This window comes from Solanum pennellii, chromosome 12, assembly GCF_001406875.1.
Source record: "Solanum pennellii chromosome 12, SPENNV200".
Classification (NCBI taxonomy): domain Eukaryota; kingdom Viridiplantae; phylum Streptophyta; class Magnoliopsida; order Solanales; family Solanaceae; genus Solanum; species Solanum pennellii.
The window spans coordinates 49,665,331-49,679,116 of NC_028648.1; the positions used below are offsets into that span (position 1 = coordinate 49,665,331).

The following is a 13,786-nucleotide window of genomic DNA, read 5'->3' on the forward strand; positions in this document are numbered from 1 at the left end:
TTAGAATTAAGTTAAAACTAAACTAATTAGACTTAGAAATTTTTCAAGTTGCTCAATAAGTTAAATTTGGAACTATATTGTTAGAATTAAGTTAAAACTACACTAATTAGACTTAGAAATTTGGTAAGTTGGTTAATAAGATAAATTTGTGACTATAGTGTTAGAATTAAATTAAAACTAAACTAATTAGACTTAGAAATTTATTAAGTTGGTCAATAAGGTGAACTTGTTACTATAGTGTTAGAATTAAGTTTAAACTAAACTAATTAGACTTAGAAATTTGTTAAGTTGTTTAATAAGTGAAATTTGTGACTAAAGTGTTAGAATTAAGTTAAAACTAAACTAATTAGACTTAGAAATTTGTTAAGTTGGTCAATAAGTTAAATTTGTATCTATATTGTTAGAATTAAGTTAAATCTAGACTAACTAGACTTAGAAATTGTTTAAGTTAGTTAATAAGTTAAATTTGTATATAGTGTTACAATTAAGCTAAAACTTAAGTAATTAGACTTAGAAATTTGGTAAGTTGGTCAATTAGTTATACTCGTTACTATAGTATTAGAATTAAGTTAAAACTAAAGTAATTAGACTTAGAAAGTTGTTAAGTTGTTTAATAAGTTAAATTTGTGATTATAGTGTTAGAATTAAGTTAAAACTAAACTAATTAGACTTAGAAATTCGTTAAGTTGGTCAATAAATTAAATTTGTAACTATAGTGTTAGAATTAAGTTAAATCTACACTAATTAGACTTAGAAATTTTTTAAGTTGGTTAATAATTTAAAGTAGTGTCTATAGTGTTAGAATTAAGTTTAAACTAAACTAATTAAATTTAAAAATTTGTTAAGTTGGTCAATAAGTTAAACTCGTTACTATAGTATTAGAATTAAAGTAAAACTAAACTAATTAAACTTATAAAGTTGTTAAGTTGTTTAATAAGTTAAATTTATGACTATAGTGTTAGAATTAAGTTAAAGCTAAACTAAATAGACTTAGAAATTTGTTAAGATGGTCAATAAGTTAAATTTGTTACTATAGTGTTAGAATTAAGTTAAAACAAGACTAATTAGACTTAGAAATTTGTTAAGTTGATTAATAAGATTAATTTGTAACTATAGTGTTAGAATTAAGTCAAAACTAAACTAATTATACTTAGAAATTTATTAAGTTGGTCAATAAGTTAAACTTATTACTATAGTATTAGAATTAAGTCAAAACTAAACTAATTAGACTTAGAAATTTGTTAAGTAGGTCAATAAGTTCAAATTTGTGACTATAGTGTTAGAATTAAGTTAAAACTAAACTAATTAGAGTTAGAAATTTGAGTTGCTCAATAAGTTAAATTTGTAACTATAGTGTTAGAATTAAGTTAAAACTAGACTAATTAGACTTAGAAATTTGTTAAGTTGGTTAATAAGTTAAATTTGTGACTACAGTGTTAGAATTAAGTTAAACTAACTATTAGACTTAGAAATTTGTTAAGTTGGTCAATAAGTTAAACTTGTTACTATAGGATTAGAATTAAGTTAAAACTAAACTAATTAGACTTAGAAATTTGTTAAGTAGGTCAATAAGTGAAATTCATTTTCACAATGCCTCGTTAGCCAATCCCTACTAGTAGTGCTACAATTTATTTTCCAGTAAATTATTACATAATCTAGTGCTTGACAAATTTAATTTTATGATTCTTATGTAGATGGATCGTAGTTGGATGTATAATATGACTAATTTTGGTCTAATGGGGCTAAGACATGAATTTGTAGAAGGTGTCACTAGTTTTGTGGAGTACGCAAAGACATTAGATCCTTTTCAACGTAGTGGTATGATTAAGTGTCCTTGTAATAAATGTCAATGTTTGAATTATGAAAAACCAGATATTGTTGAGCTTCATATCAATCAAAATGGTTTTAAAAAAGAATACACTGTGTGGACTAGTCATTGAGAAATTGATAATAACTTTGATGTATTTCAACATTATGTTCTTGGTGAAAGTAGAAGCACTGTGAATTCTAATGCACAAAATTATAGAATGGATGACATGGTTCAAGATGCTTTTGGTGTGCATTCTGATTTTGATTTTACTAATCAAGTTTGAAGAAAATCCTAATGTTGAATGTAAATTTTCTTTGAACAATTGGAAGCTGCTAGTCGACCTTTATATGAGGGGAGTCCACACTCGCAGTTGTCTATTGCGGTTAGATTATTAAGTATCAAATCAGACTGGAATGTTCCTCAAGGGGAAATGGACTCTGTGATTGACCTTATTCATGATTTAGTTGACCCAAATCTAGAGATACCTGATAATTTCTATAAGGCAAAGAGGTTGGTATAAAAGTTAGGAAGGTCATCGATGAGAATTCATTGTTGTAAAAATGGTTGCATGTTATAATATAAGGATGATATTGATCTAGAATCGTGCAAGTTTTGTGGAAAATCTATTTATAAGCAGGCTGCTAGTGGGAAGAAAGTTCCTATTAAGGCGATGCATTACTTACCTCTTATACCAAGGTTAAAGAGGTTGTATGCGTCTAATAGATCAGCTCCTCATATGAGATGTCACCATGAAAATAGAAGATCACCTGGAGTTATGTGTCATCCATTCGATGGAGAGGCTTGGAAGTATTTTGATTAAACATATCCACAATTTGCAGTTGAACCACGAAACATTAGATTGGGTTTATGTTCAGATGGATCATGCCACATTTTTTTTCTGCTGCACCATATTCTTGTTGGCCTGTATTTGTAACACCATATAGTCTACCACCTGAGATGTGCATGACTAGTCCATATATATTTCTCAATTGTGTCATTCCTGGACCACGGAATCCAAGAGTATCAATTGATGTATACTTGCAACCTTTGATTGATGAGTTGAAACAATTGTGGGTTCAAGGGGTTGAAACATTTGATGTGTCTCTTAAGCAGAATTTTAATATGCGGGCTGCCTAAATGTGGACTATTAATGATTTTCCAACATATGGAAGGTTGTCAGGGTGGATGACAGGGGGAAAGTTAGCTTGTCCTTATTGTATGGAAAATACTAAATCATTCACTTTTAAACATGGTCGTAAAATTTCTGGGTTTGACTGTCATCGACAGTTCTTGCCAATGGATCATGAATTTAGGAGTATGAAAAATGCATGCAGAAAGAATTATGTTGAACAAGGTTATCCTCCTCCAATCTTGACTAGAGAACAAGTTTGGGAGAGGGTTCAAAACTTTCCAAAGGTCACAAAAGAACAAACCCTAGAAATTTGATTGATATGGTGTTGCGCATAACTGGACAAAACAAAGCATATTCTGGGAGTTACCATATTGGAAGGACAATCTTCTTCGACATAATCTTGATGTCATGCATATTGAAAAAAATTACTTTCATAATTTATTTAACACAGTAATGGATGTCACTGGCAAGACAAAAGATAATGTTAAAGCTAGAATAGACTTACGTGAATATTGCAGGTGAAAAGAGTTATGGTTGCAAGAGAAACAGAACAACAAGTTCTTCAAGCCTAAGGCTAGTTATTCATTTAGAATGGATCAAAAGCGTAAAATTTGAGAATGGGCCGAGTAACTTAAGATGTCTGCTGGACATGCTTCAAATTTAGGAAAATGTATCGATATGGAGCATGGAATATTACATTGTATGAAAAGTCATGATTGTCATGTCTTCATGGAAACATTACTCCCCATTGCATTTAGTGGCTTGCCCGATAGAATTTGGAAACCTATGATTGAAATCAGTTTGTTCTTCAAGGACTTGTGTTCTAATACGTTAAGGGAAGACAACCTAGTTCAGATGGATCAAAATATTCATTTAATTAAAAATAAGTTGGAGAAGATTCTTCCACCTGGATTTTTCGATGTAATGGAGCATCTTCTTGTACATCTAGTGCATGAAGAACGCCTCTGAGGCCCGGTTCAATATAGTTGGATGTATCCATGAGATGTAAATATTTAACTATTAATAATTTTATATCAATATGTTAATTAAATCAATGATAAAAATCTATAATGTAGGACTATTGGAAAGTCTAAACGGGGCATGAAACAAAATCATAGAGTTGAAGGCTCAATGATTCAATTCCATCATGGTAGGGAGATAACTAGTTTTGGTTCTTATTACTTTAAAAGAAGTTTGTCATACTTTCAAAATAGACCCAATTGCCATGACGATAGTGGTGAGACTATGAAGACACTATAATTCTTCAACCAACCAGGCAAAGGTTCAAAAAACGCACAAGGAGATATCTAAGTGCCATTGAGTTGCAGTTTACATCTACACATGTCTTATTGAATTGCCCACAAGTTAAGACATTTGTTAAGTTTATTTTTTGCACTAAAATATGTAATTACAAGACAACACAATTAACTCAATATCAATCTTTTTTGACAGTTACTTTGTGCATTTATATGAAAATGAAAGAGTATTTAAGCATTTCTCAAAGTGGTTTCAAGATTACGTAGGCCTTATAATATTTTAATAATACTATTTTTACTAAAAAAAATTATATTTAATTGATGCTAATTTACTACTTTTTAAATATTTATAGATTTATGACAAAAAAAATGGTCAATTTGACCAATTTTTGAAGGACATTTCTTAGGGACCCATCAAGACTTACTCAATGAATAAGTATGTTGTTAATGGTTTTAAATTCACTACTGAAGAATACTCCAAATATAAAAAAAACTAACAATAGTGGAGATAGGGTGAAAGGTGGTAATGGAAATCTTGATGGAGTTGATTATTATGGGGTACTCAAGGAGGTTTTAGAAATGGAGTATTCCAGTTGTCCTACAAAAAAAATGTATTGATTAGATGCAAGTGGTTTGATCCAACCCCAAAAAGAGGTACGACAGAAATCAAACAACATAATATCATTGAAGTAAAATACACAAGGGAATATGAAGCTTATGATCCTTTTATTATTGCACAAAATGTTAAGCAAGTGTACTATGCTCCTAATCCATTGCGTCCAAATAAAGTTGATTGGTGGGTGGTGATTAAAACCAAACCCATGTTCCATGTGGAAGTTCAAAACGTTTTGGATGTTGCATACCAAAATGATGATTTATCAAGTGTTCACCACACCGTCGATGTTGAATTAAAAAATGATTTATAGCATCGTGAACTTATATTAGAAGAGGTTGATATGGAAAAAATAACAAATGAAGCGGCAAATGCAACAATTTATGAGGATGAGTATGAGTATGATGATGAGGATGGGGACGAGAATGAGTATGATGATGAAGATCAAGATGAGGACGAGGAGGATTAATAATTACAATTGCAGTCCCTCTTTGTTTGTATCTCTGTATTGAGTGCTTTATAGATTTATTAATGATACAGAGAGTAATTTATTAATCTATCCTCGTGTGCCTTTTGTTTTAGTTCAAATAAAAAGATGATTCTTAGTTCAATAAGTTCAACTTCATATGTTCTCGTGTGCCTTTTGTTGGATGTTGTTTTCCATATTATTTTGTACTTGTGCTTGTGGCTTTATTTTATGTTAAAAAGTGATGAACTGCTAGATAAGCTACGGGATGATGTTTGTCTCTCATATCTTCAATATCTAACCTTATTTGACTTGAATGTTTTTGTTATTAATTAGATGACTTGTAAATGTAAGAATAAAGAAATTGATAATGGCCCCAAAAAGAAAAAAAATAAAATAAAGAAGGTATAATTAGTAGACAACCGACAGGTATACATATAAGATCATACAACACAACATCTCTCCCCCCAAGAGACACTCCGCCACATTGCTATTTTAGGCCGACCGTGCCTCCACATATTAATCCTTCTTCGACCTATATGCATCCACCACTGGAATATACTCAGCCGTCCCTTCAGGTACCTGTGATGATAACCACATCAGGGTATGCTACCCCACATGGATTCAGTGTTTTGCCTCCAAAGGATAATCGACAAACGTCTAGTGTCTCTCTCACTAATACTCACAACCCTGCATACTCAAAACCATCATCATCATTTGCTTCACTACTTATGATGTCGAGTCTTTGCATTCAAGGCAATAGTTCTGAGCCTAACACTCCTACCACAAATCATTCAGATACACCTGGTCATGACAATACACAAGTTGGCGTGAGGGATATGCATAATAGACTTGTCATCGAGCCTGAAGGCTACAGGTAAGTTTTTTTTTAAAAAATATGGTATGTTTATGATTATATCATTTAATTGTCTTGCTTTTAACATGTAACTATTAAAACATTGTATTACAATTTCAATCCAGATGATGCTGTGAGGATCATTTCTCAGGCAATCAAAGAACTCTATAGAGATGCTTATCCTACATGGAGAAAGATCCCTAGCAATCTCAAAAGACAAATATTTTTGGACTTCAGGGTATTCAAATTTATTTGTTTAACACTATTAAAATACTTGTATTCATTAGTACTTATTAATTAAAAAATCATGATTTGATTGTAGAAAAAATGTTCTTGGCATCCGGAACATGAGGCCAAAATATGTGCAAACTTTCACAAGAAAGCTACACATACTCTTGCTTGTTTGTTTAATAAAGCTCGTAGAGATAATAAGAAACCTAGTTGGGTTCTATCGGAGGATTGGGCAAAATTACTTGTGCATTGGAAATATGATCCAAGATTTAAGAAGATGAGTGAGATCGGTAAAGGGGCAAGATCATCTACTAAGGGTGGTTCTCTGAACACAAGTGGGGTTCAAAGTCAAGGAAGTGTGAGGGGGAAATTAGTGTGTATCATTTTTCATTATGTTTTTATATATTTTATCTATTAATATTTAATTACTCTTGATTATAACTTTATTATTTTTATATGTAGGAAAAGGAACTAGGAAGACCACTAACTCAGGCTAAGGCATTTAAGGCAACACACATTAGAAAGAAGAAAAATCCTGAAGATCCAAATGTGTAGGTTGAACCTCGAGCTAAAGAGACCTATGTAAGCCTCTAATTTAAAAAAACAATTACTTATTTTTCTAAATTTATACTCTCATATAATAAAATTCAATTTAGAATCGATATCTTCAAGCTTTGGAGGATTTACAACAAACTTTGCCGGAAGAAAATCGAGGTATGCCACTTACTCAAGAACAAGCTGAGAGAGTTTGGTTAGACTTGACCGGTGGGCCGAGTAGATATGGGTATGCATATGGAATGTCGTAGAAAACCTTTCGTGAATTTTCTTCTGAGTTTGAAGGCCTAAATAGTTCATATCATGATGAATCGATGAAGAAATATTTTGCTATGGAGCAAAAGATTGTTGAGCTAGGGAAAGGCGGTTGGAATTACAGTTTGTGGGTCTTAAGGCTCAATTCGATGCATTACTTGCTTCAGGAGGGATTCCCCCTTGTTTCGGTGATGTCACTTTCCCTCCTCAACCTCCTCAATCTCAACCTACTCAATATCCAGTGTATGGTCAACAATGAAATATGACACATGAGTCTAGTAGTGATAAGAAAATGATGATTATGTGGCAAACACACTACCACATTAGTGAAGTTTAGACTTGTGATAGATAATCTAAGTTAACTTATGGATAATTTTGTTAACTTTATAATTTTGTGATGGAAATTATTTGTTTTGTGAATACATGATAAAATTGCAATGTATTATATAACTTATGGATATCTTGGTTTTTGTTTAATATAAATTATGTTGAAGTTGAGTTGCAATTGAGTTGATAAGAGAATATTTAGTAAATGTATTGGTTCAATTGATCTTTGAAAGCTCTTTAAGCTTGATTTGGGTATTGAATTAAAATGACAGGTGATGAGAAGCCGCAAAAATAATAATTAGCTGCCAGTTTTTTTCCAGAAAAAGAGACCTCATGAGGTCTATTTTTTGCATTAAATTTTCCAGAAATTTCATGACAGACCTCATGAGGTCTCTATTTAACATTTTATATTTTATAAATGCAGAAAAGAGACCTCATGAGGTCTTTTTTTTGCATTATATTTTCCGTAAATTTCATGATAGAGACCTCTTTAGGTCGCTATTCAATAAATGCAGAGAAGAGACCTTATGAGGTCTCTCTTTTAAAATAGAAAATTAGCTTTAATAATATATTAGTGACCTTATGAGGTCTCTCTTTTAAGATATAAAATTAAATTAAATAATATAGTAGTGACTTCATGAAGTCTTTTTTTTTTAAATATAAAATTAAATTAAATAATATCATAGTGACCTCATAAGGTCTCTTTTTTAAAATATAAAATTAAATTAAATAATATAATAGTGATCTCATGAGGTCTCTTTTTTAAAATATCAAATTAAATAAATAAAATAAAGACCTCACGGGGTCTCTTTTTTAAAATATAAAATTAAATAAAATAATAAAATAGTGACCTCATGAGGTCTCTTTTTAAAAATAATTGGACAATTTATTGGTGACCTCGTGAGGTCTCTGTTCGGCGACCTCATGAGGTGTCTACAAAAACGTTACATGCATTATAGTGACCAACCGGTGAGGTCTCTTTCTAGGTCTCTTTTTTCAGAACTCTTTTTGCCCTTTTTTAGTAGTGTATTTGGGAGTAAGAAGTTGGAGGAGGTGATTTAAATGTCAGATTTTGACTTGGTGATAATTTGAATACTAGTTTCACGGCATGTGCGTTGCACGTGTGTTTCATATAATAATGTATACGAAGTTGTCTAACAGAATTAATATTACTACATTAAAGTTTTTTAGTAAATAATTATAATTGAAAGAATTGGACAAGAGATTTTAAATGATTAATATAGATTTTCATAGAGTTAATTTTTTTAAGACAAAAATGGCCAGTTATCATTGGAACATTTCAAAATGCATTTCAAAAATTTAAATATGGGAAGAAAGTCGTAATTATTAAATCGTATTGTTCTTTAATTTACTGAATTTGGTAAACAAACTTATCCAACAAATTAGAAAAATAATGTCATGATAAAAAAACGGTCAACAATAACTTTTCCTCTAGAGGTTATTACTGTAAATGATGGACACTATTTAAGTACATACTTGAAATTTAATATGTGCATGACACTAAGAACGATTGTCATAAATATTATATCATGATTTTTCTTTTACAAAATATTATTATTCAATTAATATTTGAATAAGTCTATGATGTAGATGTAATTTTACAAAAACAAAAGTGTAGTTATATAGTGAATGTCAATAGTTTTATAAGTAGAATGTTATAGAGAAAAATATATTACGTCAATAATTAGTTCTAGTGAGAATTATTCTTTATGTTTCCACATACATATCATATAGATATTGTCTAATGACTGTATTTAGTATCTTATAGATATTTCTATCATGATATAAAACATTAGAGTTTTTCAATTAAGAAATTAAAAGATGAAAAAAATTAAAGTATTATTTATAGAATCTTTAATTTGGTTTAAGATCATTTTATGATCATTCACTAATTTCTTATCATTTGTATATAGCTAGCAAAAAGTGTATCTTGTGACTTAAAATTTTCTTTTATCAAAATGAACACAAAATTACAGGAAATTCATACTCAATATAAATATAAAAATGTAAAAATATGTGGATCAATTCATAACTAATGAATAAGATGGAAGGAGAAAAAATATATGTTCATGGTATATTCACCCTAGTGACTCATTTGATTGAAATCTCTTGCAACCATCACTTCCTTTCTCGCTCATTTTCACTTTCATATCTATTATAAATAAATATTTTCATGGTTATATTATCATATTATAAGTAAAAGTAAAAATCTATTTTTGAAACAATAGACTTAACATCAAAACTACTAATTCAATGGACTATTTTGATGGCCGATATTTTAGTAAAATTAGAAAGAAAATCCTTCATTTCATGTTTAAAAAAAAAGAAAAGAAATGGAAATACAAAGAAGAAATATCTTACCCCAATTATGTACCATTTTTGTATTTGTCTCTCGCACATCTGTATCTATTTATTTTACTTAAAAAAATTATCAACAATGTGTGTATATAAATTCTCTCTCGAATGAAAACACAAAAGAAATTATTCAAGAAACAAAATAAGAAAAAGAAACAAAATTCCCGCGCAGTCTATATAGAAGATTTATGTTTGAAGCAAAGTTAATAGATAATTGCATATTTCTTTGTTCTCATCTTTTCTTCTTTAATAGTAAGTCTACACCTAAATTCCATTGCTAAGAACTTAGGGGAAACATATTAATGGATTGGAGATGAATCATTTCTGAAAATTTTAAATGTCTCAAATTTTCACAAAAAAAGAAATCCCCAAAAATTTATAAGGAGTGAATGATTGTAATTTATGACCGAAAAAACATCAAGGTAGAAATTGTTCTGAATATTCATAGAAAATTAGTCATTTTTAATGAATAAAACATGTAGGCTAATCAAAGAGTATTAATAATATAAATAATATTGATGTATGTATGTGATAAAAATTATCAGGAGAAAATACGAGTTTGAATTGATGAATGATTTGCTACAATTTGTTCACCAACTCTTTCTGATGTGGTACTTCGAATTTCGTTGCGTTTCAAACTTAATCATCTATAACAAATAGCAGTTGAATTTTTTTTAGGAAAAAGTGTATAAATACTAAAAGATTGTAGTTTTAAAGTGGAGGAAACTCAATCTATAGATAAGAAATAGTAGTATGAATATATTTTGATTGTGCCGTATTCGATAAGTTACAACCCTTCAAGAAGTCATTGTTTATCGAAAAAGAAATAACCCTTTGAAAAATTAACAACTCTTCGAACAAGGCACAACCCTTTGGTAAAGTCACAACCCTTTGAAAAAATCACAAACCTTTGGAAAAGTCACAACTCATCGAAAATGTCACACCCCGTTAAAAAAGTCACAACCCTTTGGAAGAGTGATAACTCATCACAAAAGTCACAATCCATTAATGTGAAAAGTTATCAACTTTTAACATAATATAATCAAATAAGTTAAGTATTTTTAATTGGGGGTATTATAGTCATTCAACATTCATGTTTGGGAGTTCATGCTTTAGGTAGTATAGAAAATATAGATTCAGAGAATCATACCTCCACGAAGAGAATTTGGGGGTCGCCAGCTAGGAGGAATATTGAGGAACAAGGGGTACCCAATGCACATACTGTGCAACCCAGAGAGAAGTTACTAATGCCGAATTCATAGAGACAATTAGAATTCTAAATCAGCTTGTGACTAACAAGGTTGGTTAGCAAAGAAGAGCTTGACAGGAAAGGGCTGATACTTTGAGAGGATTCTTGAGTTCTGGAGGATAAATTCCCAAAGTTTCATTGGTTCGAGCCCTACTGAGGATCTAGAGAATTTTATTGAGGAACTGAAAAAGGTAATCGAGGTGATGCATGTTTCTGGCACTGAGAGGGTTGATTTAGCTACATATCAACTCAAGGGTGTTTCTAGAACTTCGTTTGATACGTGGAAAAAGGGTAGAGTTGAGAATGCACCACCTGCGAGTTGAGCTTGTTTTGAGGAGACCTTCTTGTGACGTTTCGTTCCTCGAGAACTGAAAGAGGCCAAGGTATGTGAGTTTCTCACACTTAAGTAAGATTCTTTGGGTGTTCATGATTATGGGTTGAAATTCACCCTATTGTCTCTCTATGCTCCAAAAATGGTTGCGGATATGAGGAGTAGGGCGAGTCTATTTGTTGTTGGGTTGTCTCGTCTATCAAGCTAGGAGGGCCGGACATCAATGTTTATTAGGGAAATGGACATTTCAAGGTTGATGGTCTATGTGAAACAAGTAGAGGAAGTGAAGATTAGAGATAGAGAGGAGTTCAAGAACAAGATGGATAAGACACGAAATTAATCCGGCAACAAAAGAGAAATGCCAACCAATCATCTTTCAAACATGAACAAAAGGTACCTACTCTACCATCTGATGGTGTACCTATACTTAGGAATGAAGGTGAGTATACTGGCTAGAGTTCGCAGAACTTTAGATCTAGGCCTGCATAACTCAGGGTAGTGTGGCACAAGGAGGTAACTGTGGTCCTACATGTGCTAGGTGTGGTAGAACCCACCCAGGATAGTGTCGTCACAGGGTCACTTCATGAAAGAGTGTCCAAAGAACATTCAAGGAAATGGTATTGGCCGAGGAACAAACTTCTTATATGTAATTGTTAGTCGCTAAGAGCAAGAGGATTCACCAGACTCTATCGTTGATATGATCCAAGTCTTTGAATTTACTGTTTATGTCTTTCTAGATCCAGTGACGAGTTTATCTTTTTAGAACTCCGTATGTTGTTATAAAAATTGATATTATTCCTGAGAAAGTTAGTGAACCATTAAGTTTTTCTACACCTATTGGTTATTCTATTCTTTAATATCTGAGATCCTCTTAGAGTTTACACACTCCCAGGTCGCTTTTTCTAGCTTGGTTAGGAGTAGAATAACTGTTGGGCGGCCTAGATTGATTTCCATTCTTGCTAGTTGAGATGAGATTGACTGGATATGGTAGTAACTTAGGCTAGGAGCCTGAGTTTCAGTTTGTGGTACTCTTCGCTTAAAAGATTTAGGTATCATGTGTACCTTTCAAGATTATGAGAGTCCGTTGGGGTATTTATTTAAGCTTAGGCATGAGTGTAACTTTTTGTCTTATGGGGTCAAATAGGTTTAGTTTATATTTTACTTATATTTAACTTTCGGTATTCTTGTGTTCTTTCATTCATAACCACTTTGACCTTTGTTTGTGTCTAGATTCTATCTTTTCTGAATGTTTTTACCTTCCTTGCCCAGTCAACCTTTATTTTGGTACACATGCTACACTCTACTTGTTTTTGTGATGGAGGTCCTAGTACCAACTTCTAGGAGTGACTGTTCAGGTCATATTTTGCAGCTTCTGGGGATTGGAGACGAGGGTTAACATTTGGCGTACTTGATCAACTTGTATATATGTTTAGCTAGTCTTTTCCTTTGATACCACTTGTTGTGGTTAACTGTTGGGACTTAAGATTTTGTGTTAGAGAACTATATACTCGTGACTTTCGGGTTCTGGGAGGGATTTTATTTTGTATAGATTTTGGTTTGCTTCCATTTTTGTAATATTTTATTAGTTAGTGTTATTTCTGATTAGTTCTACCCCTATACTTATTACTTGTCATTTTGGGTACGAGTTGAATTACCTAATGGTGGGTTATAATATGTGACAAAGGTCTTCGATAAAGTAGAGAGGAAGAATAATCATGCGGATCCAGACTCATATCCTACACAAGTCCAAAAGCAAGGAGTGAGTATAAAAACAACACATCAACCATCATCCTTGGACTCTCATATCAGAACCGATTGGGTACTTATCGTTCCATGCATCTTCCAAGAGCGTGAGGCCCGACCCGTTAGCATAGAACATTCAACAGAGTGTGTGGCTCGACCCTCAGTATACAACATGCTAGAACAATTTCCCATCGGCATTCTCATCTCAATAGATCTCACCAAAATATTTCAAACCAATACAAATAGGTATTCTCACACAACAATGAAGAGAGGACAACTTTCATATCAATTCGAAATTCAAACCTCTTAGTTATAGTATTTTATCAATAGCGGATCAACATTACCACTCAAATCATTCACCACATTATTCACATTAATAATCAGGACGCTGCCTTTTTTATTATCCCCTTTTATTATCATTTAGATAAATCAATGTGAAAAATTCAATTCATCACCAATTTCTACTACTCCCCAACACATGGACAAAGAAATACAATATTCTACAAGCTTAACAAAGGTATAGAAGTCAATTTTCCTCATTTTAAGCACATAATCACTCTGTAACTTGAGTCTCCCCCCCCCCCCC

At 31.7% G+C, this 13,786-nt stretch overlaps 1 pseudogene; it reads left to right on the plus strand.

The window, feature by feature from the left end:
• Window positions 1-1,860: 1,860 nt before the first annotated feature.
• LOC107006321 lies at window positions 1,861-7,501 on the plus strand (annotated as a pseudogene).
• Window positions 7,502-13,786: the final 6,285 nt, after the last annotated feature.